This window comes from Peromyscus maniculatus, chromosome 4 (genome assembly GCF_049852395.1).
Source record: "Peromyscus maniculatus bairdii isolate BWxNUB_F1_BW_parent chromosome 4, HU_Pman_BW_mat_3.1, whole genome shotgun sequence".
NCBI classification, from domain to species: Eukaryota; Metazoa; Chordata; class Mammalia; order Rodentia; family Cricetidae; genus Peromyscus; species Peromyscus maniculatus.
In genome coordinates this window covers 113,873,212-113,899,879 of record NC_134855.1, presented here as the reverse complement: position 1 = coordinate 113,899,879, position 26,668 = coordinate 113,873,212, and the positions used below count along the sequence as shown (strand labels likewise).

General features: G+C 41.4%; 1 protein-coding gene across 6 annotated transcripts in view; it reads right to left on the bottom strand.

Moving 5' to 3' along the window:
• Window positions 1-26,668, bottom strand: part of LOC143273001 (uncharacterized) — a 222,495-nt gene that overhangs the window by 108,973 nt on the left and 86,854 nt on the right. Inside the window, exon 3 of one of the 6 annotated variants that reach the window (XR_013050786.1) lies at window positions 2,552-2,637. The exons of the other annotated variants lie outside the window; for them this stretch is intronic. The gene's annotated coding sequence lies outside the window, so the exon portion shown is untranslated. The remainder of the gene's footprint in view (window positions 1-2,551; window positions 2,638-26,668) is intronic. 6 annotated transcript variants of the gene reach the window in all.

Here is a 26,668-nt window from a genome sequence, read left to right as displayed (position 1 = left end):
GGAAAAAAGGAGGAAGGGAAGAGAGATTTCTTGCACATGGGATTTTACAATATCACTAAGAGGGTATGGAGGTCAAAGTTAGTTTATATAATAATTAGAGAGTAATTAACAGTCATTACCTGCACTGAAGAATGATGCTAAAGGGATATTACACTAACACAAGTTATCCCAAAAAGAGCAAAAGGAATTGGATTTATAGCAGTTAGAAAAGCTTTGGAATGGTTAGGATCTAGGGTAAACCTTCAAAGACAAGCGGGGTGTACACAGGGAAGGGGAAGGGGATCCATTCTCCACTTGCTGAGCAGAGAATCAGCTTAGGGACTTCTCCTGTCTTAGAACCTTGAATTTTTAGTTGAGGCTGAAGACATCAAAGTTGCATAAATCATCAATCGAATGTATAGCCCACTCAAAGACATAAAGACGAGAGAGAAGATTAATTACCATTTCTTTCTGTCCCGTTGGGGCTCAAAATTAGAAAAAAAAGAAAAAGGCAATGGTCACCATTTCCCATAATTCTCTACTTCAAGTGACATAAGACATGAATATACAAATGAAGGCAGCTGCAGCCTCTGAGAACACCATTAAACATTTAAATAATGGTACATATCAGATACTGCTGTAAATGCAGTAGAAGGCACAGGATTTATCACCTAAATTTATTTGTCAGAAAAAATGAGTTTGTGAATTATTTTGTCAGAACTAGCCACATGGAGTACTGATGGAAATTGCTCTCAGGGAAAAGTAACAATAAATTAAGAACTTGGTAGACAGACACATACGGATTTTCCTGCCATATAGGTAGCTAACATTGCTCTAAAAAGAAAAGTAATCAGTCTCTGGGTTTAAAGAAAAAATTTAATAAGTAACTACTGAGTATTGGTCAGTTTGGATACATAAGGAAAACCTATTTTCTTTAGAAACTGGCAGGACATTTCTTTGCATTTCTAAGTAAAATAATAAACTTTTTAGAAGATAAGGCAGCTTTGAAAAATCACTATAAACACCCACATAGTACCCCGAGGAAAAGAGTCAAAGAACTGAGCCTCAGTGTGCAGTGGATTTTTTTCTTACTGAAAGGAACTGAATCAACCCCCTGTTCTTGGGTCCATATTCACCAACAAAGCAGACAGTGGCTGTTGGAGGAGCTGTATGGCTTTATCAATGATTACGACTCATTTCCCCAGAGGGTGCTAAAGACATTCATGTAAAGGAGTCACCCTGCCCCCTACCCACCCTCACCCCACAAAACAACCGACACCTTAGGACTCTTTTACAGAATGGAATTTGGGCACTTTGAAGTCCCTGAGTAACTTTATGGTATCAACATAGTCTTCCCTGTGGCCATTGCCTTTCTGAAACTGTGGGCACCTGACATTTCTAATGAGTTCTTTTGTGGATAGCTGAGGATTTACACAGATTTCTGTCCAAGTGGGTTTGTGGATTGCACTTGGCAGACACAAGTGTAACATGCCACTACATAAGACTGCCACAGAAGCCGGGCTTCTGCTTGTGAAAAGGGTCTGAGCGTTGACTTACATTGCAGGCTGTGCCAACAGGTGAATATACCTACTAGAAACTTCACAGGAAGGAGGCAGTGACCTGGGTGTTTTTCCTCTCTTTCCAGGGACACCAATTGATAGCCATAATGATGGCTCAAGAGAAGATGGCTACCACCCTGGCCTTCCCATTAGTATTTTATTAACTCACCAATTATTTTGCATAATTTAAGAACCAAGAAAGTCACTAACTTCCAAATTACTGCATGTTTGAAATTTTCATACACAATGCTGAGAGAGGAAAATATGAAATGTATTAATTACTAAAGAGTCAGAGTGTCACTCCAATTCCCGACTGCTGGCTCCTTTTCCTTCCAGAGTTCACAGCTATCTAGTGAGAGCATTTAAAGTTGAATGCTCAAAGCACAAGTAAAACAAGTTGAGACTTGGAGGGGGATTTTGTTTTGAATAAAAATCAACGGTCCCAAACTTGCTGATTGCATTGGAAAACTGTGCACTGTGCAGGAGGGAAAATGTAGCTTGCCACAGGCAAAGTCTCTGTGTTAAAATTCCCAGAGAGCTGAAGTGCAGCACCTGCAAGCCAGGTTTTCCAGAGGAGATTCAGAAGAGTCAGGTGTTGAACACAAATCAAACAACACATAAAAAGGGCTCCTGGTGAGTAGGACATAATACAAGGGGGAAAGAGAGGTAGTGGATGAGCACTTGACGGTGGCCATGGTGAGAGCAACAGGCTAGTTGATCTGAGCATCAGGTTAGGTCACCAAAACTGACAACTGCTGAGAAGGACTGCTATGAGTTACATCTCCCTGGTCCCATTATTCACAAAGCTTGAGTGTTGACAGTAGTTACTTCACCTCCATCATATTCACAGTCACTTGTTAACACCTACCATAATTTCCTAGTGTGATGTAGGCAGTGTCTGTGAAATTAAGAATAACACTCTATGTAATTATCTTATTTCATGGTATAGTTTCTTGCTGGGAAAAGTGGGGTTCCTGAGCTGGCATTAGCATCACCCTACACCTCACCTTTACCTGTGGTAACTGTGAGAAGCAGTGGAGTGAACTGACAAGTCTGCAGAAAAATCCTCTGTAACAAGTCCTCTCTACAGCAGCTTTACCTGCAGACAGGATGATAAAAACAGGTAAGCATCATTAAGCCTTGCCCACCTGTCTCCTGCATGGTCTTCTCTGGCAACTGCTGCTGCTACTCTATAATGTGTCTGTCTTAGCCTCCAAACCCTTAGAGAAGGCTGCAAAAATAAACCCTCACTGAACGAATCTGTCTTGAAAATCTCAATCTCACACACTGCAATGAGTCCGGCAACATTCTGTGTTATCTGCAGAGCTAAAATCCTTTGCATATAATTGCTCTTTAACATATAATTATATACAATGGTTCTCCAACAGGAAAACTCACTGGAGTTCTCAGGCCACCGTCCCTTTCCAGCTTTAATATGCAGTTAAAAAACGTTCTTCCCAGCACCTTTAAAACACTCTCACAATGTTGTGTTTGATCCACATATAAATTGAGGGGGGAGCTTATTTTGATCACAGTTTGTTTATGTGAAACAATACAATAACGTCTTTTTTGCTCAAGCAACCTTATGAGGTTAGTCATAAAGCTAAAGGATTTACCTTTTAGAATTCACATGCTTTCCAAGATTCTAAGATCTTACTAATTAATAACACAAAGAATGAAACATGAAATTCTTTTCTAACACCATCTGGTGCTAATTATTCTATATGATCTTTAACTTTTATACCTCAATATCACTCCTTCATTCATAAATATGTATGACTTCCGTGAAAAACATTTTGTACAATAACCAAGTCTCTATGACAATGAATAAATATATTTTCAAGATGATACAAAGTCTATTTTCATTCTTCTCACTCAAGAAAAGAGACTTAAAAAACATATCTCTTAATTAAACCAAAAATGGGGATAACTGAAATAAAATACTAGATCCTGCTCCATCCCTTCATTAATTATGAGCAACAGACAAAAATAAGCCTGCTTTTTGTGGTCATTCCTGCATATGAAAGCTACTTCATGTCACCTGTGCTTTCTTGTATTGTACTAACATATTCACAGGAAGCATTATGAAGACAGAAATCAATTTTTAACAATAGGCCTTATTTCTCAGAGTAGTTTTATATTCACAACAAAATTCGGCACCAAGTATAGATATTTCCCATATGCCCGCACGGTTACATACACAGTGTTCAATAACAAACATGAGAATCCCATCAGTCGGGCAAAGGGCATCCATGAGTGCCTTATAGAAAAAGCTATTGGAGTTACAGTCAAACTTAGGGAAATTTTACAACAAGAAATAATAAATCTGTATCAGATTAATGCCAGAAATACCACAAAATGATAGTGCCTAATATATTTCGCTAAAATCTGTCATAAATTTCTCTCATTAGAAATCAAAGAAAAACAACCCACAATCACACACTTTCTGAAGTCTGGGTGGCTCGTGCCATCAAAAACCACAGCATCTACTTGCACCTGCTCATAAGAAGAGCACAGAATAACTTACCAAGCTCTCCCATACGGTCTTCCCATAGTACCACTCCTCACACACTTTCTTACCTGAAAAGGAATAGGCTTCACCCAGTCACGAATGGGCTTCGGAGAGCATGCCTGAGGCAGGTGCAGCACCCGGGGCAGTAAGAGTTCGGAACAAGTGCCCTCCAGAACAGGAGGAAGGGGCAGGAGGAGCCTTGGATGAGCAAGCCCACACAGGCAGCCACAGCAACGGGGAACAAAAAAGTCCCACCCCTTGGTCACAGAGTGAGAGGCTGGGCAAACTGTCCTTGGCCACAACCAGCCAGCCAGACGAGTGGCTGAGAGGGACTCTTTCAACTATTCTAAGCAGAACAGCAAACAGAGAAAATGCTTTTTACAGGCTGACTGCCGAGGAACACTGCCTGGGAAGGAGTGAGCAGCCAGGAACAGAACCAGAAGTGCCTTTTGGGGAGAAACTGGTGTCCATTACAAGAGGAAATTTGAAAACTACATCTGCATTCTTTTTTTAAAAAAAAAAATCTAGTCATTCTATACTGAAGGCTACACAAAACTCAAGATCTAGCCCTCAAGAAAGAAGGGTACAGTGAAGAAATGTGGCAATTGGGTGACTTCTAAGCTGTTCAGAATCTCTCTGAACTAACTGCCTGTCACTCTTCCATCCAGTTCCTCCTGTACAGGGCCTGGAGGCTACAAGAAAGGGTGTGAAACTTTTAAGCTTGTAAGTTTCTAGTAGTGACGATATAAAGAGAAATCAATGTGAACTCAAGTCTAAAAGGAGCTCTAGAATTAACTTTCCTGCATGGATGGTAAGCTGTTGAGGCTTTCACCCTATAACTAAATCTCAGGAGTACAAGTCTATGTCAGATTAACATGCCAATGCACACACATACAAGTCCCCAGATGTGCCCATCCACCAGTGGTAACTTTACAACAAAAATTTCAGTATTACCAAATAATACAAAATGTGTAATAATATGCCAGGTAAAATTTTAGGATAATCAACCTATACAAATATAAATATATTTCTACATTGCAATATTTCTTGAGTGTGATAATTGCATATTACTGATGAATTCATTAGATGGCGAGTTATACTCTTTATCTCCCAGAGTTATTTAATCACAGGACTCTTTATTTGAGAATATCCAGGGAGAACTGTATTTTACAATACCAATTTGGGAAAATGCTTATAACTCTAGATCCCACTTGCTAACTTTTAGTTCACCAAGCTCACGATGTGATATATTCCAAATCACTTAGAAAAGTCACTGAATTGGGTCCCTCATATGTCCCAACTTGCAATAATATCTCTGAAATAACAGTATGGTCAGTTTCCACATTTTCTATACTTCAAAGCCTGAGTGTTTTTCCCCAAAATGCAGGCATATGAAAAGAAAGCATAATGTACAGATGTTCGATGATTATCATACCGTGCAGATGTTCAATGACTATCATACTGTGCAGATGTTCGGTGACTACTGTCTGAGCAACCTGCCAAATTACTTGACAAACCATGTGACAAACGCAGCTTAAGAGATTATTTTACTCACAGTTTGAGAGTACTGTCAATCACAGCAGGAAAGTCATGTGACAGTAGCTTGAGGTAGCCAGTCACACTGTGTCCATAGTCAGGAAGAACAGCAATGAATGGTGATGCCCACTTAGCTTCCTCCTTTTTATGCTTTCAAGACCCAAGCATAGGGAATGGAGGGTGGGTCTTCCCATCTCAATCAACCTCATCTAGATAGTTCCCCAACAGGCACAGCCAGAGGCTTTTCTCCTAGGTTATTCTAGATCCTGTCAAATTGATACTAAATAGTAACTATCACAACTACCAACAACATTATAATGTCAGAAGGTAACATGGCCTCCACCCACCAGAATTTGTATATCTACTTTGAAACTCAGCAGTTGCCACAGTGGGCATGAGGTTAACTTATGAGAGTCTGTTATCCTCAAACAGTCGTGGTTAAATGTCCATCCAAACACAATGCTATTTGCATCCATGTGAAAAGCATTCACAACCACATTTAACTCCAATTCCAACAAATCTGATGGCCTCTTCTGACTTCCTAGGGCACTAGGTACACATATGACAAACATATATTCACCCAGGCAAAACCTTCAAATTAAATAAATAAATATGAAGTATAAATAAAAGGTTGAAAACTTTCCAAGCCCAGTTGTACCCTTCTAATTTTCTAACAAGAACACATGCAATAAACTTAACTATTGAAAATATATATATTTTTTCGAGACAGGGTTTCTCTGTGTAGCTTTGCGCCTTTCCTGGAACTCACTTGGTAGCCCAGGCTGGCCTCGAACTCACAGACATCTGCCTGGCTCTGCCTCCCGAGTGCTGGGATTAAAGGCGTGCGCCACCACCACCCGGCAAAATATATTTTCATGCACTAATCTACCAAAATGAAAAATCCAATCCTTAGGATATAGAAGTTCAGTGATATGTATAGACTTTAAGTCTGGTTAATTTTGGCGTGAGCTATTTTTTATCTGCATATTTCTTAACAACAAATTTTATTTTAAAATTCAATTAAAACCTGTCTTTTTTATTTTCTGAGACAAATATTACATCATTATTTCACAAATATAGCTTCTAATGAATAGAGTGATAAACTGTTCTATTTGAAAAATATGACTAGATATTGAAAATAATAATTTTATTTAAAAAATGATTAAGGGGCTGGAGAGATGGCTGAGCTGTTAAGAGCATCTCGCTGCTCTTCCAAAGGTCCTGAGTTCAATTCCCAGCAGCCACATGGTGGCTCACAACCATTTGAAATGAGATCTGGTGCCCTCTTCTGGCCTGCAGGCATACATTCAGACAGAACACTGAATACATAATAAATGAATAAATCTTAAAAATATGATTCAGTAAGAAAAGAGAGCAAAAAATGCTAATCATTATGGGATGAGGAGGAGCTGAATGCAGGTGATACAAAGTTATGAAAAGGTTCTAGAGCTAATTGTTTTTCTAGTTCTAAGTCTGTCATGAATATTTTGCTTTTGATGATAGATAAGTGTATAAAATATTTTTATATTAAAAGTATAAAAAAAAATCACATTAGTGATGCTCCAAACTTCCATTCTGAATGTCTATTCTAACTGTATAGGAGTTCACTGAGTAGCATGGACTTTTGGTCTAGTTAATATTGATGTACGATGTGTTCATTTATTTGCAAGGGTATTTATAATAAAGTTTATAAGATTAAATTATGTATATTTAATATATACTTTAATATAAAAAATTTAAATATAAAATTAAAAAGAAATGATTAGGGAAGATACAGGATGTTGAGCTAGCAGCCTAGTTTCCCAGAATCTTAGTCATTGTTTTTAATCTGTAAAGTAGAACTAAAACCACTTTCCTCACAAGGGCACAGAAGAATCAAAAGAAAAACACAGAATCCAAAGCTTGGGATGTACGGAAGGCATGCCCGGCAGTGTTCTAACATACTGAGACCTGCTCTCAGCCTGCTTTCTGAGGGCACTCAGCAGAATTAAGAGGAGGTCACACAGTCATTCTTTATTATGAAGATACAGCTGAGTCTTGTTAGACTGGATATAGACCAGGACAGCATTAAAACTCCTGTGGAAGTACATGAGTTCACTTAGAATGTTCAGGCCACAGAAGGTGCCAAAGTAACGATTTTTCCCCTTCTCCCCTACTGTGTTTCGGGTTGCATCTGCTCCTATCTCTCTGTCTAGAAGGCCAGGCCACCGGTTCCCATCTAATAAGTGAGTCACCCCTTCCTCCTAGTTCCCAGTAGCCATGGGATTCTTTGCCCTATTGCTGTATTTTCTTGCTCTCCTTGTTTGTATTTTCTCTAGTTCTGGCCTTAGCAACATAATGTATTTAAATATGAACCGGAAGCCTAAGATCTATGGTATTCTGAGCATAATAGAAGCATTACCCATCTTGCCAATATGAAAAATGAGGAACATGATCAAGCGATTGGAGAAGAGGGAAGTGTGGGAGCGGAGCGCGCTATCTTCATCTCATATCTTGGCATCAATAAATACTTGCTAAGGCTAATAAAATCTATAAATGAAGGATTTCATATTGCTGTTCACATTTATAACCATTTGCTACCACAAAAAAAAAATCCTGGAAACTGAAAACACAATATAAACAAATTACAGAAAAAAACAGAAATAGAAAAGAGGCTACTGACTAATTGGGAAATAGCATCAAAGTGGGAGCCAGCTTTGTTTACCTGGGCCTCAGCCTCTCTGTTACACCCGAGGACTCTCTGCCTTGCCCTTCATCTTGCAAAACCTCTACTGTTGGGATTCTAAGAGAGTTATTTTTTTTTCTAGATTGGGTCTCACTATTTAGCCTTGGCTGTCCTGAAACTCATGCTGTAGACCAGGCTGGTCTCGAACTCACAGAGATCGGCCTCCTTTGTCTCCCAGGTATTGGGATTGAAGGAGTGTGTCACTACACCTAGCTGATAGAGTGATTCCGATTTCTCTGAGTATCACCTGTTTTGGCTGATATTCCTCAGAGGTTTAACACCAGGATTTAAGCCACTTCCTTCATAGAGTTAAGATTTTTACCGCACTCACCTTCTTCTTCAGTTTCAGGAAGAAACTAGATCCCTTCACACAGAATCTCTTCACAAAAACCTCCACCACCCAGGTGTTCATTTTCCTCTTTCCTACATAGGCTAGTGTTAAACTCACAAAGTAGCTAACATAGCTAATGTAGCCTCTGCCTCTGAAGTGCTGGAAGTGTAGGCCTGTGGCCACGCCCACCCCTCCATTCCTTATTGTCTTTGCTGTGCCTCCCTCTGGTACCCACTTACTTCTGGTTTCTGGTCATAAGCAGCTGGGCACAGCCTAGAGATGGTAATTTTCCACAGCTCTAGGTTTGGTGATACCAAACTGGTAACTAGTAACTTGAAACTGGCTGTGGCAGTGAAAATTTCACCAAAGAAATTGGCAAATGGTTCAAATCAGGCTCTCTCAGCCCCTCTCAGGCTACCTGTGGCCACTGGCAGGATACCACTGTAAAGGCTGGTTCATCCGACAAGACACAGAAACAACAGCTGTTTATAGAGTGGTGTGTAAAGTAAGAGTGTATGCATCTTTTCCCCTAGGGGCAATTCATCCTTTAGGCTTTTAAATGGTACATTGGTTCATAGGGTTTAACTTCCCTGATACTGCACTTCCACAAGACACACCAGGGTTATTATAAACACCACAGGGCCTGTGAGCACAAACGAGGCTGTGTTTCTAGAGTGAACACCATTCTGCCCAGCTCTCTTGGATGTATGCACACAGCATGTTTGGCCTTAGTAGCTCTGACTAGTACATCTAACTTGATTTCCATTATTCTCATTACTGGGAAACTTAAGAAAGCATAAGCATATTCATCTATTGTAACATAATAAATAAAACCTTTTAAAGATGCAGATGCAGTCACATCTCTGCCTCTTCTACCTCTTTTTTTCTCTCATCTCAAACACACACACAAAATAAATGATAATAATAATCACATTATGTCTCCCTAGCTCCCAGCTGTCTATAGATTAAAAATAAAAACAATTATTTAATGGTGCCCTTGATCCCTTCAATTTTCCAAGGGTCAGTTCTAAAAACAACATCCAGTATACACAAAGTCAACTCAGTGGGACTGGAAAGAAAGGAAAAATCATCAGAAAACATTATTGTACAGCATGGTAAAGTCAGTCTAATAAGCACAGCCAACTGGTCTACCTGGGCCATCTACCCAATGACCATGAAACAAAACTATTTTACAGAAGGAAAAAAACGAGCATACCAAAAAAAATATCAAGCATATCAGTATTATCTGAGACAATATTATCACCAATAGCACTCTAATTCTTTTTGCTCAATGTTCCAAACATGTCATTGCATCACTAGATAGTAGTGTTACTAAATTCTAGCAATAACATCATTACAGAAATCTATTTCACTAATGATTGTCAGTAAAGGGAGGGAAATCATTAGCTTTAAAGAACAGAGACCACAGGACAATAAAAAATTCTTTCTAAATTCTCTTATCTAGGGTTTGGGGAAGGGAAGGGATTTGAGACAAGGTTTCTCTGTATATCCATGGCTGTCTTGGAACTTCCTCCATAGACCAGGCTTGCCTCAAACTCACAGATCCACCTGCCTCTGCCTCCTGGGACTAAAGGTTACCTAGTTGTAATAGATAATAGTTACCTAGTTGTAATAGTTTTAATAGATTTATTTTCATCTTTATGAATGTGTGTATCTATGTGTGCAGGTGCCCTTGGAAGCCAGAAAAGGGTGTCGATTCCCCTGGACCTGGAGTTATAGGTAGCTGTGAGTCACCTGACAGGAGTGCTGGGAACTGAACTCAGGTCCTCTGTAAGAGCAGCAAGTGTTCTTAGTCTCTGCACCAGCTCTCCAGCTCCCACCTAAACACTTTACTGTACTCCAGTGAAAGCATGCAGTGCTCAACAGAAGCAATGTTGGGTGCTATTCAGAATGCTGGAGCTGGCTTTTATTTCTTCATTTGAATCACAAAAATAAAGTTTATTTTTCAGAACACAACTTCTGGATTAGCAATGTGTTGTGCTGGAAGTCAAATTTTGCTATCACCTGTCATATGCTCGCAATCAACAGCTCACAGCTTAAAGATAAGCCCATAGCACTAATACGTAAGTTATGAGCATTGAACTAGAATTAGACCAACCTTGGTTGGAATCAAAGAGATTTAACTTTCAACAAGATAGGATCCTTCTACTGTTCCATGTTCTCATTTCTACAATAGAGACAAAAATTATCTACTCCAAAGGATCACTAGAAGGAATACTAAGAAATTCTATGAGAAGTACACAGTCAACTATTTAGTATACAGTAAGCGCTCTCTAAGGTGGGGCAATTCACTGCCACTCAGTACTATGCTGTGGCACACTATGTCCAATCAGCTCAACTACACAGGCATTTCTGTTGGTACCTTGAAATCACAGCAGTTTAAACAAGAGCATATCTGTCTGCAAGCTGCACACAAATCACTGGAGGACATTGTTAAGAGTGTGAGTGGCTTCTGGTGGGGCCTGAAGCCCTGCATGTCTAATAATCTCTTAGAGGACACAGATAATTGGCCAGGAACTGCATCTAAGCATCAGATATCCAACAGTGTATTCTGCCACCACCGCTTCTCTGGAAGTCCAAGCATGCTCAACAATGTCTTGACTTTGAGTCTATCATTCAACATGACTTCCCTGCAAAACTAGAACTCTTGGTCAAACTATGGGCCACTGAAGATAGCTACTAAACATAGAATATAATCATAAGAAAGTCCAGGAACCTACAGAAAGAATTTGAGCTTTCAAATCAAATAGGCATAGCATCAAACTCTAGCTGCTGGACTACTAGTTGGTTACATGACTTTGGATTGATTACAAAACTTAACAGTTTAAGTTTCCTTATTTGTAAATTGTCAATAGTAATCTATCTAAAAATTTAAGATATTTCAAATAAAAATATGCATTTTTAAGACAGGTTTTTGCTTTGTATACTAAGCTTCCCTGGAATCTATTACGATTTTCCTGCTTCTGCCTCCTGAATGCTAAGATTATAGGCTCCCTCATTATACACAGCTAATAAGACATACCTCAGAAAAATTAATATTAATGTTAATAAGCATATATTCCCATGGGCTGACACACAGTATGCAATAGGAAGATGAGAGTTGCCTTTCAGACTCAAGTGTTTAATCACTTACTCACATAGACCTGGCCTGTTGTTGACACTCAGCTCAGAGGACTCCCTCTCCAGCAACCATCTGAAGACTGGCCACTAATGAAAGTTCTTTTCATACTATTTCAAGTTGCCACATTAGTGATTTCCCAAGAGAAGGAATCTGATTTCCTCATACATCTAATCATCAACACCTAAAGAGTAGAAGCAAGCTGTCATTGACACAGCCGCTCTCAATACTGCAAACTTCAGGGGCTTCTCCTCCCACACAGATAAAAGAAAACAAACAAAAACAGAAGTCATCTCCATCATGGTCTTGAAAACAGACTACAACATTATTTTTTCAATTAGCAAAATGTTATGATAAGAAATCAGCCTGGAGTAACAAGATGGCTCGGTGGCTAGGGTACTTGCCACCAAGTCTGCAAGCATCTCACGGACAATCTAAATTCAATCCCTGGAACCCACATAATGGACAGATGGAACCAACTCCCTCAAGTTGTCCTGCACACATCTGTGCAGATGTGCACACATATACATATACACAAATAAATAAAAAGAAACTTGTCACTAATTCCATAACAATAATTCTCTATGTTCTTTCTCACTTCTAAGAGCCGAAACGATTTCTATTTTTATTATTTTTAAGAATTATGTATACGCACGTGTTTGTGTGTGTCTTTGAGCTGCAGTTACAGTCTATCCAACATGGTTGCTGGGAACTGAACTTCGTTCCTCTGCAAGAGCAGTATGTCCTCTTAGCTGCTGAGCCACCTCCCTAGTTTCTAGATGTTGTTTGGGAACCTGCAACACACACACACACACACACACACACACACACACACACACACACACTTTGTGGGTTTTTTCTCTTTAAAAAATAAATTAAATTCTTCCAAACATCAGTTGCATAATTTGTTTAATGTGAGTTTGCCACTGTGTGCTGGCACTGTACCAAGAACCCGTATACACTAAAGAATAAACAGATTATGTCTGTGCCCTCGATGATCTCACTACTTAAAACAGCTCCCACCTCATGTCCAAAGCAGGACACATTGCCAACTAGCTCTGATCCAAACCCTAGCCCTGCAAGAGCAGACACTATAAACCACCTCTAAATAAACCAAAGCAATGTTGTTAAAAGAATTGACATGGTCATACTCCCTTCCTTGGCACTCAAAAGGCAACAGACAAAACCTGCCAACAAAGTGGTGTGGGATGTACCACCAAACGGTGCTATAACCAGCATACCGCACTTGCAGGATACAGTGGAGCAGCAGCCCCTTGTAATATGGAGCCTGTGATAGCTTTAGTATGTATACACAGTCAACAAATCTTCTTGGAATATGACCACCTTTTCTTCCCAACCATGAGCTACTTGGCAGGCCTAAGACCTATCAAAAGCTTCCTGATGTTCACCAGCATACTAAACAGATGGTGGGACTCATCTGACCTGACATGCAAGCCATACTTAACATCTTGCTACCTGCTTACAGCTATAATAGAAAATATTGATATTGAATATCTACCTTGGAAATAGGAGCACTAAGAGAGAATGGAGTCAGTTTTATTCACCATCTTTAACTTTTTAAAACCCTGTCAAGCTGAGAACTCCCCATTCCTAGAATCCCCATGGATAGATGATTTATTGCCTACAGAATCATCTGAATATGAACTCACATTAATCATAGAAATTGGATGATCTGTATAATATAAAGGATTCCAAAAAGACATAATCAGGGGTTGGGGATGTAGATTAGTTGGTAGAGTGCCTGTGTACACGCATGCGTGCGCTCACACACACACACACCCAACACGTCCATGTATAAACTAAGTGAGGTAGTACTTGTCTGCTATCTCAGCATTCAGGATGTGAAGGCAAGAAGATCAGAAGTTCAAAGTCATCCTTGACTACACAGTCTGCTTGAAGCAAGCATAGAACACATGGGACCTTGTGACAAAAAAACAACAAAATTACATTCTCTCTCTTTCTCTCGTTCTCTCTCTTTTTCCAGGAAAATATGTGATCAATCAGTAAAACCTTCAAATGAGGATTAATTCACTGTTCACATGGATGAGTCTTAATTACATCCACGAGCTGTTCTTACTGAAACCTGGACACTAACAGGTCATTCCTCCCCATCATATGAAAACATTAAATCACAGCATTTATCTTAAACTGGCACAAGAAAAGACACAGTCTACCTTTTCGGCATAGTCAGTTTATAATAATCCTGTGTTAACCACAGCTACCGTATGTGCAGAGACTATCAACTTTGAACCAGTGTCTCTGGCTTGCGTCTATGCACGCTCGAATGCATCACCCAATAGTTATGTGCTGCTGATCAAGCAGGATCAACATAAAACTATGGTCTAAGCAGTCGGACTTAACATTAAAGAGTATCCACACCTTCTCAGATGTAATTTAAGTAAAGTTTACCTGTGGTCCTCTCCACAAACAGACCCAGAAGTGTATACTAAGGCAGCTATGAAGCCATGTATGGCTTTAAGGCTGATAATTCAAGCAACATCTTACCTGCCCTGGATGAAGACACAAGACCTGAATGCCCTCAACTCCTCTCAGCTTTACAGTCCCTGAGGGAATTCTGAAGACAATACATCTTCATGTTTTAGACAAGCTATTTCCAAAGTAGGAGAGTCACTAACACTGATGAACTGCAAAGCAAGTTAAGTGGGTTACAGATGCAGTGGGGAAAGCCAGAAACCCCTTACAGGAAGTTTGACCAATCACTCTGATCTGATGACATCACATAGTTTCAAAACCCCGTATCACTTTCTCTCCCTTCCCTACCCTCTCCGTTCCAACTCTGGGTTTTGACACACAGCAGCATCTACTTCACAGTGAATAACAAAACTTGCTTTCACTTTTTTTTAACACAATGATGCAAGGCTTCCTATTTAAAAACATTTATTTGTAGATAATAAGCAATGAGAAACATTGACTGACAACAGAATTAAAATGTACTCTGAATGGCTGTCACATGGAAAGTACTTTACGGATCCCTATAGGGTAGGACTGAAGTGGCAGCTTTGTGACATGCTTTGTCACTTACGATCCCTCTATCTCTCTGGAGACAAAGACAGTTACTCCAGAGAATTATCATGAAGACATATGTCATGTAACAAGAATTCAATGGGAATATTATCAACAAAATTACTAGCATTTTATAAATATACCTAGTGAGTAATTACCTTCTCACATAACCCCCAGCTTATGAATTGGAACACAAAGATAAGGGACTTCATGGCTTGAGTGCACATGCAAACAAAACACTTTTCTGTTTTGTTTAATAAAATAGACAAATAAGAAACATGGCAACCCTCCATCCAGGAAGAAGTAAATCAAAGGTACTACCCTAAATTCCATATTATATTTCTATTCCTTCCTTTACTAAGATTCAAAATTGTTATGGGATAGGGATGAAGCTCAGTAGCAGGAGCTTTGCCATCATGTTTAAAGCCCAACTTCCTTATTTTTTTAAATTTATTCTTCTCTCATATATTTCATCCCGACCATGGTTTCCCCTCCCTCCTCTCCTCCCAGCTTCCCCCACAACATCACCTCTTCCCCAGATCCACTCCTCCTCCTTTCCCATCAGAGAAGGCCAGGCTTCCAGGGATATCAACCAAACTTGGCACGTCGGATTACAATAAGACTAGACACATCCCCTCATACTAAGGTTGGACGAGGCAATCCAGTAGGAGGAAAAGGGTCCCAAAAGCAGGCAAAAGAATCACAGAGAGCCCCTGCTCCCACTGTTGGAGTCCCACAAGAACACCAAGCTACACAACCATAACATATATGCAGATAACCTAGATCAAAGCCATACAGGAGCCCTGATTATCAATTGAGTCTCTGTGAGCCCCTATAGGCGTTGGTTAGTTTATTCTGTGGGCCATTTTGTTGTGATGCCATGACCCCTCTGGCTCCTACAATCCTTCCTGACCTCTTCTGCAGGATTCCCTGAGTTCTTCCTGATGTTTCTCTGTGGGTCTCTGCATCTGCTACCATCAATTGCTGGATGAAGCCTCTCTGATGAATATTAAGCTTCAGTATACAAATATAGCACAGTATCATTAGGAATCATTTCATTGACTTTTTTTTGTTGATTATGTTTGGTTCTATCCTTGGTCTCTGGGCTATCCAGACTATCCTTTCTGGCCGTCCAGGACGTATCTGGCATGGGCTTCCTCTCATCGCACGGACCAGTCATTCCTTCAGTCACAGAAATTCTGTGCCACCTTTACCCCAGTACATCTTGCAAGTAGTACTAATTGTAGGTCAAAGGTTTTGTGGCTGGGTTGGTGTCCCAATCCCTCCACTGGAAGGCTTGCCTGCTTATTAAAGATGTTAAGGCCATCCCTATTTTCAATCTCCAGCACCAATAAAGGCAAGTAGGCCCATCATTCCTTACCCAGTTGACATATTTCTTGATTCCATATAAAATATCCCACTAAGGTTCCTGTGTTCAAGGTTTGTTCTCCAACTACTGGGGCAATTAAGAGGTGACTAGATACTGAGGTTGCTAACTACATCAATGGATTGTCATCAATGAGTTCATATCTACATAGGCTATTCATAGAAGGTGGGGCCTTGTTGGAAGAATAAATTAGTGGAGGTTTGCCCTTGAAGAATGTATCCTGTCCCTAGCCTTACGAGGCTTTCCTCCCATCTCTGTGTTCTCTCCTGTTTCTGTACTGTGAAGATGTGTTGCTCTCATTGGTTTGATAAAGAGCTAAATGGCCAACAGCTACACAGGAAGAGGTTAGGCAGGACTTGCAGACAGAGAGAGATCTCTCTAGGATGAAGAAGGGTGAAATCTCTAGGAGATGGAGGGAGAAGCAAGATGAACATGCCAGGTTAAAAGAAAGGTAACAAGCCACATGGTAGAACTAAGATAAGAAATATGGGTAAATTCAAGTTGTAAGAGCTAGTTAGTAACAAACCTAATTTATTGGCCAAGTATTTATAATTAGTAAGTCTCTGTGTAGTTATTTGGGAGCTGGCTGGCAGGACAGAATATTATGCCTACACTCTCCCTCCATCCATCATTTGCCTAGGCACCATTACATGAGTAGCCTCTTCACAACACATAATACTCTGCTACTCCTCAGTTCCAAAACAAGAGGCCAACTAACTCTGGGCCCAAACCATAAGCTGAAATAAACATTCCCTTCTTTATGTTTATTACTCTCAGGTATTTTGTCAAAGCAATAGATACTGTTTTCATGAATTTTACCACAGCAAGTTTAAATTAAAGCCATTGCACATGAAGGAAAGTTAAAAACTGGCTTGAATACAAGACGCAAACCCACATCTCCTCTTTATAATTTCCTTCATAAGGTTTTTCTTTATTTTTAATTTCTAAGGAAATTCCTCTATTTGTGCATGTACCCTAAAATAACCTCCTAAAATTAGTCATAAAATAATGGGGGAAATCACTTCAGATTAATGCTTTGTGCCTTGTTCACCCCACTACATTTAATGGACATTTTCACCAAAGTAATGAAGGACAGACGGGCAACATTGTATGGTGACATGGACCAGGGACCTGAGAGGTTCAACCAAAGCCATGTCCACTCATAGTGGACTAATCCTACTCAATTAGCAACTTGATCACCTATTCCCATTAGTTATCAGCTCCCCTAGAACTCAACTAGGGACCCCTGCAAACAGCAAAGACAAAGGACCCTGAAGTTAACGTGAAGAACAATGGCTAACACTGACATTAATGCTGATTGCAACTGTAATCTTCAAGATGTCCAGAGCCCAGTAATCCCTTAAAGACCAGATAATGTGGTCTGATTGCTTTTGAATGTCACATGTACCTGCAAGGAACAGCTTTGTAAATTGTCAGGGCAATTTATGTGCAAGGAGTCCAAAGTTAATTTCTAAAATCTAAACCATGGTTACCTCCACTCTCAAGTCTGCCAAATTAGCCTTTTATTTCCTGTATGCTTTATATGATCTGTATTCACACCCTAAAAAAAGTTTTCAGTATGACTGTGAGACAGGATAGCAAAACCTTTTGCCTGCATGCAAACCTCTTGAATATTTGCATATCACAACCTTTTTTCCCATCATCTAAGAATGGTATTATATAAATGCATCATCCTCTTGGGGTTGTTGAGAAGTACATACAGCACATAGTTAATACCATTGCCCGTGTTAGCTTTCTGAGTAATGGCCACAGGTACCCTTTATATGACTTCTTGAACAATTATCTATGAGCGATGACTGAAAACACAATAAAAATCTACAAAAAGTCTTCCTGTTGGCTATCATAACTGTAAAAATTTATATAAGCATATTCTGACATTACAAAGTATGTATAAATGAAACAACTTAGCAGAGTAAGAAAAAAAGAAGTCATCCTCTGAACAAAGTCTTCGTTCCTGGTATGTGCTGCTAAGGGGCTTAAAGTGTTTGTTTCCTAGTTTAGGACTTAAGGCTGACATTGTACTTGTTGGTCTTACAGAATCTGGAACTCTTAACGTGAATCCCAGGAAAAGTTAGGTGATGTTCATGCTGAGCCTTGGCCTTTGTCTCAGATCATGCAATCACCATGAGAGCCTAGGCTGCCCTACTGGACAAGGAGACACCACATGGAGAAAAAAATCACCCCATCCTAGAGCAGCCAGCACACAGCTACACCCAGCTGAGCTACATCCTGTGCCCGACCCAAATCAGCAGAACCATCTATCAACACACAGCTGACCTTAGATGTGGTCAGTGATCCAAACAAGGCCACAAGAACCATTGGGCTCATCCACAGATTTGATAAAAGGCTATGTTTTCCCACAGCAATGAATGACTCACAAATACTTTCTCTTCCTGCTGATGAACCCCTCTAGATTAATACTCACGACACTGGGGTCTTCAGACACTATTTCCTTAAAATGGTCACGGGATAAACAGCCTAACAGCTGTTCTAAGGCAAACTGGCCCAAGTGGCCAGCGCAACAAGGAAGAAATGGAATCAGCACTCAAGAAGGCAGGAGAGAGGATGGGGACTTGGGCTCTTGACCATACTACGTAATTATGGTGTATTTCGACTCCAAATTTCCTTACCATGAACTTGCATCTTCTTCAAGCAACTGCTAATTTGTACTTGGTTACTGAGAATAACCAAAGTGAACTCAATTCATCACAGAAATTGGGCTCCTCAGAAGAAGCTCTTAGGAATTAACCTTTGACCTTGCCCTCCAGAGACTTGTCATCAGCATCCTTAGCTCACCTGAAAAATCATGTCTCCAACAGAAAAAGAAGCTTTGCTTTTATCTCAACAGCTTAGCAGCAGCCGGCTTTCTCTATTCTCCCAAACAAAGGAAGAGCACCTATTCAAACATCACTTTGCTTGAGGCGCTATAGCTGATTTTCCTCTTCATTCCTGATGAAGAATGGGGAGCTAAGGGCAGAAGGAGGGAGGGGTGCTGAGGGATTTCTACCCTTGGGCACACATGCTCACCCTGGTAGCGTTCACAGAGTGAAAAATGTACCTGGGCTCCCGTTTTCAACTCTTCCTCTTGGCTTTTCTTTAAACATCTAATTATGAAGAAACTTATGTGTTTAGATCTTTTTTCCCCTCTCTGGGGAATCTAGAAATCAAATCACTTTGCCAACACGGCCAGCAAAACAAATCATTTGTGTTGTGGCTGAGCCATACGGCTCCCTTCACAAACACCGGCAGTGCCTGCACAGCTTTGCTCTCACAAAGCCATTTGGGGGAAGATTTTTATGGCAACAGAGGAAATGTTTCTACCAAAACAACACCTACAACTTTGCTGGAGATATTTTCAGGAGGTTTCCCCTACTGCCGTTTAAGTCGTTCGAATATCTAGTTAAAAAGTCTGGCTCACGGTGAGGCCGCTGGGCCCCACGGGAAGATTTCTCGATCAGTTATTGAATGAGTAACCTGGTCACTTAACCTGCCCAGACCTCTGGCCAGTCATAAAACAGAAATCTCAGTCCTTTCTGGAGTCTATGTAATGATGCACACACAGTTAGCACCCAGGTTACATAATAGAGTTCAAAGACATGAAGGGCACTGGAAGGATTTGTGGCAAATTCAATGCTGGATTAACCTTAAGAATCTTAGAGAACAGAGATGTGCTATAGTCGCTGTGGTCCAGTGAACAAACCCCACCTCAGGACCAAACATTGCTTCCAAAGCTGTTTGAGGGAGGTGGACAGAAGACTCACAGCCTCTTGAGACAAAGCTCGATTGTTCCCCCATGGTTAAGTACCTCTAACAGTTAACCAGTTAACGTCAGTGAATAAAGTCCTCACCTGCTTCGGAGCTGCCTTCTGCAAAGCCTGAATCCCAGCACAGCTTCTCCCTGAGTGCCATCCTGAGTCTGCCTTCCCTCCACAGGCTGGATAGCTCGAGCTCTCCAGAGTAAACCTTTGTTCAACGATCTCCAGCTTACAGTCCCTATCCCAGGACACCCAAACTGAGACAGCCCGGACGCATTTGTTGCTCAGATGAAAAAGTAATTCCCACAAAGGTCAAGAAACATGTTGACTCACACAAACCATGAGTGGAACCCCTAGAACTGGAGCCCAGAATCTTCATCCATCATTCTCAATCATTTGATGGCATTTCCACCTTTTTGACCAATAATAAAACCTAAGTAGTTGGATGTCATCCTCACAGTAGACTGCAAGAAGCAAATTAGCACAAGGAGGAAAAGGTTGGAAAAATATAAATAAAAATGAAAACTAAAAAGGCAACTTCCAGGCTACCAGTGCAGCTCAAGGGTCGAACATTTGCTCCGGGCACAGTAACCAGCAATGGGGACAGAGGGAGAGAGGAGTGGGTGTGATAACAGGGTGTGATGTCATTAGAGTCCAGGGGCTGAAGGGACCTGAGGACCACAGCCCAGGCTTCCAAGAGGTGAGAGCAGAAACCATGTATTGACACGGCTATTCCTGCAGGCACTGAGAGGAGAGGAATGGAGAGACAACTTTCACCAGCGCTCATGCCTGCAAACCTACCCAGGTGCCAGAGAACAACGGACCAGCAAAGAGGCATGGACTAGATCTAATGAACAAAACTGTGCTTCAACAGCCCCAAAACTACAGCGGAAATCTAACCAGCAAGAAGCATCAACATGCTGAGTATAAAATCCAACAGTGTAAAGCATGAGTCTACCTCAAGCCTCGGAAATGGCAAGTGACCCCACACATTCAAGCAGCCCTAAGCAAGGGGTGGTCGGGATCATATGGACTCTCACACTCACTGGCTTGTAACAAGCATAGGGCTTTGTTACTGCTCAGCTCAAACCCTGAGCTCTAAAGGACTTCTGCTGCTGGGCATGGTGGCTCACACCTTTCATCCAGCACTGGTTGGATAGTTCAAGGACAGCCTCAGCTATGCAGCAAGCGAGACTCTGTCTTCAAAAAAAAAATAAGTAAATAACATAAAAATAAAAACAATGGTTGGGATACAACTCAGTAGTGGAGCACTTGCCTAGCATGAGAAAGGGTCTGCGTTCTATGCCTAGAACCACCCAAAATTAAAAAAAAAAAAAAAAAAAATGTGTGTGTGGTGGGGGGGGAGGGAGTTTAACTATTTCCCATTATTATCAGTTAAATAAATTTTTAAAAATCTAATACTTCAAAAGCATTTCTGTTGCGAAAATAGTTTATCTGACAGTACTTGAGTAGGTAGAGATTCATTATCTAAATTTGACTTATTCAGCTCGAATTGTTGCTCTCAACAGTCTGCTAAATCAGCTGCTGATGTCCCCGCGATTCCAGCAGGCTAGATTTACCTTTACGGTTTCCTACGCTATTTGACAAAGTAGGCCCTAGAACGTAGATGCTTCTTGGAAGTCCTATGCGGACTCCTCATGCAGCAGGTATTTGAGAAGGGAGGGGAAGGGAAAGGAGAAAAAAATGGAAAACGAACTGGATTCCCAAAGATGGGCAGTCACAGTCCAGCGAGCTTTGCTTTCCAGAAACAAGCGCAGCATGGCTGCTCTCTAATCACCCTACTTCAAAAGGCTCTCCTGTCATGGTCCCTGCGGAGGGAACTGATTTGCTCTTTCAGAGGGACTGTAAACACATTTTAGTCCTTGCAGCCCTCCAACAAAACTTCTTTGAGGTCATTAGAGTCCAAAGGGCATGAGAGGGGTATCTAAGGATGAGAACCAGCTTTGCTTGGAGCTGGCTGTTTGGCATTACAATGGCCAATTTATCTTCTCTGTGCCTCTGGTTTCTCATTTCCTCCTGACATGATGCAACCATAACAAGATGGTATCCACAATCCTTTCAGCCCTGAGTGGGATGATCCCACACAGAAATGACAAAAACCCCTTACAGAACCAGATAAACTGTTTCTTCCTTAACATGGCCCAGACGGCTGTTTGTGAGGCTGCTCACCAGAATTAAAAGTCCAATCTGTGGTTGTGGCCGAGGAAAAAGTCTGACCTCATTCCGTACTCAGTTGACTGTGATCTCATCCAGCAGTTCATACACTGGGTCTAGGGTGATCTGGCTGTAGAACAAACTCAGTCCTTCTTTCCTGTACCCACACCCTCTGCCATGTAACTTTCAAGGGCCTTTGAACAACAGGATGTTAGCAAATGTGATGCAAGAAAAGGCTTTGGAAGTACTGTACAGCAAGCCTGTCCCCTTCCGTTCTTGCTCCTGTGTCACACCTAAGCAAACGTGCTAGCTCTGGTAGGCTCAAGGACGAAAGACACACATTGCAGAAATAAGTCACCCCAGTCTTACTAGCTAAAGCCATCCTACATCACCAACAGACAGCCATGTCACAAGGCACATAGTCCAACCCAGCCGAGGTCAGTAGAGCTGCCTACCCAATCGACAGGGCCACCCGCAGACAGAGCTGTCAGCTGGAGTCAGCTAAGCCCAGATGAACGGGAACCTCTAAACTTCTAAGATGGGGACATTTAAAAAAAATTTTATTTTTTTTTATTATTTTTTTTTTTTTGGTTTTTTCGAGACAGGGTTTCTCTGTGTAGCTTTGTGCCTTTCCTGGAACTCACTTGGTAGCCCAGGCTGGCCTCGAACTCACAAAGATCCACCTGGCTCTGCCTCCCTAGTGCTGGGATTAAAGGCATGCGCCACCACCGCCCGGCAAAAAAAAAAAAAAAAAAAAAAAAAAAAAAAAAAAAATTTAAGTATTTTCAGGGCTGGAAAGATGGTTCAGTAGTTAAGAGCATTTATTATTCTTTCCTAAGACCAGGGTTTGTTTCTGAGCACCTATATGGTGGCTCACAACCATTTGTAATTCCAATTCAAGGAGATTCAACCCTATCTTCTGACCCCCATGGGCACCAGGCAGGCACAAGGTCAACATACATATAACATACATGCATACAGGCAAAACACTCATACTCAAAATAAAAAACAAGTCCAATTAGGCTTTTAGTTTTTTGAAACAGGGTTTCTCATGTTGCCCTGGTTGTCCTGGAACTTGCTCTATAGACCAGGCTGGCCTCAAACTCAGGGATCCACCTGCCTCTGCCTCAAAAGTGCTGGAACTAAAGGTATGCACCATCATGCCCAGATAAATTTTTTATATTGTAATATTTTTTTAATTTTTGTTTTTAACTATGTGTGTGCATGAGTGTGTCTGTGTGGATATGTGCATGTACGTGCCTGTGGGAGTCACAGACATTAGATCCACTGGGGCTAGGGGATACGGATGGTTGTGAGCTGCCTAGGAGAGTTCCAGCCACTGAACACTCGACTTCTGCAGGAGCAGTATGCTCTGCACCACTCACCACTAAGCCAGCTCTCCAGCTGACTCCCCACAGACGCTTTCTTTATTGCCGTAGTGAAGAGCACACACTGTACTTATTTATTTATTTTATTCCCCTGACGTGTGTGGTTGCTTCTTATGCAGCTTATGATGGCGATGCATAATGAATCACATTCCTGAGGGTGCATTCAGCCCACCTGTAAGGATTATTCCTAGAACTAACGTTGGGAGTGGTGTTATCTAACTGCACACTTTAAATGCACCAGTGCTTTCTGAGCTCTCAAAGTCCCAGGATGAAGAAACTGGCTGAACTTTGTCTAACTTATACTTCACACAACTGGTTTTACCACAGACCTCCAACTTCGATCCCTAATCAAATGACGCCCCAGCCTTTCAGCCCAAGTCTAGGCTGAACTCCCATCCAACCTCTTTACGAAATATACCATGTATTTTATTTTCTCTTCCAAGATAGTTAATGGGCCCTTCGCAACAAAACAACAAAAATCACCCCACGAGCACTGTGACCTCACAAATCCTTATGCTCATAAACACATATGATAGAAATTAAGGGTGGACGATCAAATAGCTAAAATCCACCTACAGGGCAATTGTCTGCTCAAATAAACCCTAAAATTTTGATATTCTCTTGTTGTCTTTGCTGGCCTGGCCCAGACTCTTCATGCACTTCATCCCCTATCTCCTGGACTCCTACCCCATGTGTACTGTGCATCTGTAACTATCTACAACTACTTTGGATCCCATCAAATGGGCCAGGACCTTCTGCTCTGACGCCCTCCAGGGATTGGTCACGTGTGACACGAACCTGAAATCACAGTTGTACATTGCTTGGAATCAGCAGGAGTCCCCTCAACATGGCAAAGTTCTTTATGGGTTGCAGTTTTCCTGCTGGCTGGGGCTAGGAAATACTAAATCCCCCCCCCGCATGCTCAGTGGCCACAAGGTGGCACCATATAGGCTGCTAAATAGAAACATCTCATTATATTTTGACACTCCTATTTCAGGTGCATGAAATTTGTAATAAGTTCAGAAATACAACCCCAACATAAAATTTGACCTCTACAATGTGAATTCTCTTCTGCGAAGTCTCCAGCTCTTACTCACCTACAAAGCTGAACACAGGCGGGACTCATACAACTAACTTCATTTCATTCTTCCTGTACAGATTGAAATGATGTTTCTCCAAAGCCTTAACTGGGAACCTCCAGACCATGATGCAAGACCCACTCCTGATAGAATTTACCTGGCATTAGTGTTTTCCTATGACCAACACCGACCATTTGGGGCTGACTCCATAATGACAAAGGTCCTGGCGTACTGCACTGTAGGTAGGTCAGAGATGAACAATGAATACTGAATGTGGAAAGTACGAGGCTGAAGGGAGAGAAGGAAAGTTGGGAGGGGAAATGAACAAGTAAGATGAGGGATGAATACAAATCTAACTGAGGTTTCTGACTGTTCTACCATTATCGTCTCCTCTGCCCCAACCTCAGAAAGAGATAACTACAAACACTATACAACATGGGGGGAGACACTTGATCCCCGCATTGGCCAGCCAAAGTGACCACTATGAATTTAGAAACAATGTGCAGCCAGACTTTCTAAAACACTTTAGTTTGTTTCGTTTTTAATTATGTATGTATGTGTGTCTGTGTCTGCAAGCAGGCTTATGCATGGACCGCAGTGTCTTCAGAGGCCAGAAACGGCACTGGATCCTCTGGAAGGAGAATTTCAGGCAGCTGTGACCCACCCACGGTGTTTGCTCACACGGAACTACACGGGAGTCCTCTGGAAGAACAGTGTGTGCTCTTTACCACTGAGCCACCGTTCAGCTCTAGATTCACATATTTTTAAAAGTTAGGGCATTTATCAAAAACATAAAAGACATCCAAGAAAAACAAAAACAGGATATGCCTATGTATTTTCCTAATCAAGGAAAAAAAAAACAAAACCCTTTTACTTTTGGAGATAAATATTTTAAGCCATTTGTTGGGCATGGAGGACTTATTCCCAGACTCCTGCTATGTCATGACAGACACACAAAGAAAGACTTTCAGAGCCCAGTGATTCCGATCTCCTGCCTCACATCACTGAGGACACCAGGAAAATACTTCTCCTCCCACCTTGGACACAAAGTTCTCTATTCCAGTCACCCACGGAGCGGCCATCTTTAAAAGGGACAGACAGAAACGAGTGCAAACACAAGGTGTGTGAGACCTGAAAAGCCTGGTGCGTCGTTTGATTCCAGAACTCGGCACTCTTCGGGTGCTTTCAGGGAGAGTTGGAACGGGTGCTGTCAACGTCAAGATCCTTCCAGCAGGTACCATGCACGTGACTGAGGAACGCCTGCCTGTGCAAACGAGCAGCCATGCTCTCCAGGACCGAATTTCATTCGAACTGTCCTTGGCAGCGCCCCACCCCCTAGTCACTGCATCTGAAAACTGGGGCTACCCAGGATTTTCAGCACTCGGAAAATTCAAAACAGCTAAGAACTGGTGCAACCCTAAAATCTAAAACGAAGAACAGGCATATCCAGCCACTGTTTTATCAGTCTACCTCACTCACACCCCACACACCTCTGTGTGTGTGTGTGTGTGTGTGTGTGTGTGTGTGTCTTATTTCCCTTCCGGCTGAAATGCTTTTTAAAACTCCGTGTAAAAGTATAAGCCATCACCAGTGGCCACCAGTTGTGTCAGGAATGAGACAGCAGGCACATTCTGTGATTGACACTCCCTTTTGTGTCGAGACCGTAGCGCAGTAACCCTACTTCTCTGGGGAATTCTATACTTTGGAAACATTCCAAAATTCATTTCTGCCTCCTACAGCCTGATTTTCTGCATGCATTCTTTCAAAAGCCACCTCCATCCCCTGGGAAGAAAGAAAACTGATACCAAATTAAACAAAAGCAGCCTTCCGAAGGCCTCTCAAGCGAGGTCTCGCAAATGAAAGCGATTTCTCCACTTTGTTCTCCCTTTTCTCTCCACACAAAGTTAAATCCCTCAAGGTTGTTTACTATTTCCATTTATAGAAGTGCCTCCAGGTAGGCAAATCAACATCCCTGCTGCAGAAGGAAGGAAGCCCGGCCAGCTAATCCCCAACACATGAACCACAGCGACAAGAACT